Consider the following 4,527-nt stretch of genomic DNA (forward strand, 5'->3'; position numbering starts at 1 on the left):
GGGCCGCTGCCGGCCACAGCCCAGCACCCCGCGACGCTGTCCGTCTGTTCCCGCTGGAGCCTGTCAGCCGTAGGTGGCTGCGGCTGCGGAGGCCGCCTCCCCTCCGCCCGGCCCAGAGAGGGGAGCGGGCCAGGGCCTCCTGCCTCCCACTCGCCGCTCGCCCCGCCTGTGGGGCCCCCTCCACCCTCTGTCCCGGGGCGGGGTGCGCCAGCCGGGAGTCCTCGGCTAAAGCCAACTCAGGCCTCCAGCTGACTCGCCTGCACTGTGTGACTTTAGCCCGCATCCCGGTTCAGCCTGTGTTACGGTTCAGCCCACATCACGGAGCAGCTGTCATGTAGTAAAGGAGCAGCTCATGTACAAACACGCGTGTGTGCCTGATGCTCCCAGAAACGGAGAGGGAAATGGAGACAGGAGTGTGCGCGTGCACGAGTGAGCGTGGCCATGTGTGTGTTGTGTGACGGTGTGTGCACAGTGTGTGTGCACGCATAAGCATGTGTCCACATGTGTATGCATGTTTGTGTATGTGTGTTTGCGCGTGCAGGTGTGTGTGTGTGACTGTGCGTGACCGTGGGCAGTGTGTGCGCACAAGCATATGTGTATGCAGGTGTGCGTGTGTGTGCATTTGTAAGTTTGTGTATTTGTATGTTTGCATATGCGTGTGTGTCAGGCTGTGTGTGTGCATGCACAGCTTTGTCTGTGAGTGTGTGTGGCTTGGCCAGGGCCTCATCTCACCATCGCTGGACCCATCACCCGGCTGCTGGCTCCCCCCCTCCCCACGCCCTGCCCCCGAGAGCGTGTGAGGCCCTCGCTCTGCCTCCGCGAGTCCTTCCCTGCCCAGCTCAGGGCAGCGCCTGCTTGTCCGTCGGCTCCTGCGCCTCCTGCCCTGTTTCTACCTGACGTTGGGCTCACCTGCTGCTGGTCTCAGCCCCACAGACCCTGTGGCCTCCTCCGGCTGGAGTCAGGCCACTGTAGGCTCCCGCCTCCCAGCGTCACCTGGGGCCCTGGCAGGGGGCCTCCCTGAAGCCGCGCCTGCTGAGGGGGGTGCCCGGGGCAGGCAGGGCATCACCGGTCTCTGCCAGCGGCACTGGGCCTGCCCCCCGTCTGCCTTAGATCCTTGCACAGTGACGGGTGAGTGCAGGCCACCAACCTGCTCTACAGGCTCCGCCGGCCTCAGTGTGTGTGTGTGTGTGTGTGTGTGTGTGTGTGTGTGTGATGGGGGGGCCTAGCCCAGGCAGTTCCCGACCTTTGCAAGTGTCTCAGGCTCGGAGTCAGCAGGGAAAGTACCGTTTAGCATATGAGACACTCACACACACACACACACACACACAGGCTTTCATGTACACACATGGACGGACACACACTCACACGCTCGCACGTGTGCACATAGAGGAAGGGCTGAGAGACAAGTCACCTTTGAGTAGGAGAATTCGCTCTTAATCTTTTCCTTTGTGCTGCCCTGTGCTCTCCAAAATTTCTGCCTTGAAAACATACAACTTTTATAAGTAACAAAATAGTAAGTATTGCACAATAAAAGCAACTGTAAGCAAAATAACCTTATGTAGCATCTACTCAGGGGAAGGATTTTCCTCTCTGATGACCCGTCAGGCTCATTTCTATGTGAAAGTTTGTAGTTCTTGCCCTTGCAGGATCCTTACCAATTTATGTAATAAAATCAGCAAAATATTTATGTATTTCCAGTTATTGTACCTGAAAATTGGAGACTCTACAAAAGCAATGCTATTAACCCAGTAACACCGATTAGGAGCAGAAAGTGGCTAACACGTGACAAGGACAGGTCCGAGGGGAACACACATCCCAGCAACCCCTGCAGGCGTCGTCATGTTTTACTCGACTAATTCTGTTTCCCTCCCTCATCCGCTGTCACTGGTACCTTTGAAGTTTGGCCAAATGAATGGAGACTCTACCGCTTCATGATCTAGAAGCCCGTTCATTTCCAGAAACGACTTCTTGGGGGGATTAAGTTCAATTTCCCAAGACATTGCATTTTCAGTGTTAGTGTTTTCATAGGTCTGATGAACCTCAGGGAGAGTTATTCTGCCTGTAATTTCAGTATTGCACCGTATTCCAGGCGTAGTCCATGTAAACTTGGTGTTTTTACAGTAAAAATCGCTCAGTGTAAGAATGTTCTAACCCTTCCCAACAAGAAGTATTCTAGTGTCATTGAGGAGGGTCCCAGGCCGGCCAGTTGAACTGCGGGGATTTTAAGCTTAGGATCTACCGAGGCACCTGGGCTTTGAATGCACAACGTCGTAGCTCACATTTCCCACCCAAAATGTCCCAAGTTCCAGGGGAGCCGTCTGCGTCCCCGGCCTGGGCTGCTGCACCCCGTGGAGCTGGCCTTGGCTCACAGCCACTTCCGATTCCATTTGCACCGGCGCAGGCAACAGGCCCTGCTGAGTTAAGGTGCAGGCACGTGCCCATTGTTGGGTTTCCGCATGAGTTTCCGCAGTCTGTCGAGTCCGTTCTACCCATGGAGCTAAGGCTTCATTGTCTTTCCCTGCTGCTTCCCACCCTCTTCCTTCTTCCTGAACCAGCATTCCCTCTAGATGACCTATTTGAGATTAAAAACCTTTTTCTAATGAATGACGCTCGTCATTAGCTGCAAGTTCAGCTTGTCCCAGGATCCCAAGGCCAGCCCCTACTCCTCCAAGTATTCCCCTTTGGCTTCTCGTAGGGGCAATGTTGCTGGATCCACCAGGAATGTTGTTGCCATTGGGTAGCTATGGCTTGGGAGCAGTTAGGATGTACTGCATGAACCCAAAAATGTTGTTTCCCATGCCATAGTTAAATGGATGGAGCTGACCCCCACATGAGCTAGAGTTTTAGTGGTCTATAGGGCTTCCCACAAGCGTCAGGACGCAAGGATGGTGGGGTAGTTACAGACATAACCACCCACCGAGGGATCCCAATAATTTCTGAAATGGGGACCTTTGATTTCTTTCTTGTTTCACGGACATCCAGCCACAAGAGCATGGCTGGGGAGTCCGAGGACAAGCTACAGTATGACAGGACAGGCTGCTGCAAGCTTTTGGCCATCATATCCAGGTGTTTTTCTTAGCTTTTCATCGTCCGTCTCTATTGCGATACAATATTCATCCAGATTAGATCCACATACAGTCCTACCAGGGGAACTACAGGGAGGTGTTTTCAGGAGGTGTTTGCCTAAGGTGGGTCCTTTATAGTAGATACAGCCAGAAAAAAAAGTGCCAAAGCTTATGTTGATAGTAGGAGAAGACCAGTGTGTGGCCAACAAAGCATTGACTTCATCATAGCTGATAATCAGAACATCATAGTAGGTGGGAAAGATTAGCAGGTACCCAAGTTAGTCTTTCATATCTAATAAGGAAAGGGTCTAAGGGAGGCAGATATTGTTTCCACTAGGAATCCATAAGGAAGACAATCCTAATATATAAAAACCCTGGGTCAGAACGACAGGTCACAACCGAGGCTCGACCAACAGTGCTGACTGCTTCTGCTGCAGGCGAGGTGCCCCAGCACTGACTGCTGAGGGGGCTTCAAATCAGGGCCAGAGAGAGGCCTGAATAGAGAAGCAGGGACTGATCCATTGCCTCTGTGGCAGCTTTTGATCAGCACTTGCCTCTCTCTTTCTCTCCCAATCTGGCCAGCAGCCATGCCTCCATTTCTCTCCAGGCCTCCACCGGGGCTGCTGATCAACCCCGCCTTTCTGATCAGGTCCCGTTGATAGGCTCAGAGACAGTGACTGACATAGAAACCAACCAATTAGAAACAAATCTGGGTGCTATGAGGAGCAAATGGCTGCCTAGGGGCCGGAGCTTTTGACATTGATTGACATAGGAACTGACCAATCAGAACCAAACCTGGGTGCTGTGAGGAGCCAATGGCTGCCTAGGAGGCAGAGCTTTTGACGTTGACTGGCATAGGGACCAACCAATCAGAACCAAATCTGGGTGCTTTGAGGAGCCAATGGCTGCCTAGGAGGCAGGGCTTTTGATGCTGACTGGCATAGAAACTGACCAATCAGAGCTAAATTGGCCAGCAGGAGAGGGCAGTTGGGGCAACCAGGCCTGTAGGGGAGGGCCATTGTGGGTAAGATCAGGCCGGCAGGGGAGGGAAGTTGGGGGCGAGATCAGGCCGGCAGGGGCGACCCAGTCTTCCAGCCAGCCCTGGCCTCTGCTCAAGGAGGCGTGGGAGGGCCTGGGTCTCTGAGGGGCATGGCCAGCCTGAAAACAGCCCTCAGCCCCTCACCTAGGCTGGTCACGGCCTCCCAAAGGGGACCCTCACCCCATGGGGGCGTGGCTAGCCTGAAAACCACCACAGGCCCCTCGCCCAGGCCACCCCACACCCCAAGGGAAGCCCCACCCTGATCTGGGACACCCTTCAGGGCAACCCAGCCAGCCCCCACCCGTGCACCAGGCCTCTATCCTATATAGTAAAGGGGTAATATGCTAATTGGACTGGGAGACCTTCCAGGAGACCTTCCGGATGTTCTTCTGGACAGCGCCATGGTGGCAGGGCCAAAGTAGA

This window comes from Myotis davidii, unplaced genomic scaffold, assembly GCF_000327345.1.
Source record: "Myotis davidii unplaced genomic scaffold, ASM32734v1 scaffold698, whole genome shotgun sequence".
Classification (NCBI taxonomy): Eukaryota; Metazoa; Chordata; class Mammalia; order Chiroptera; family Vespertilionidae; genus Myotis; species Myotis davidii.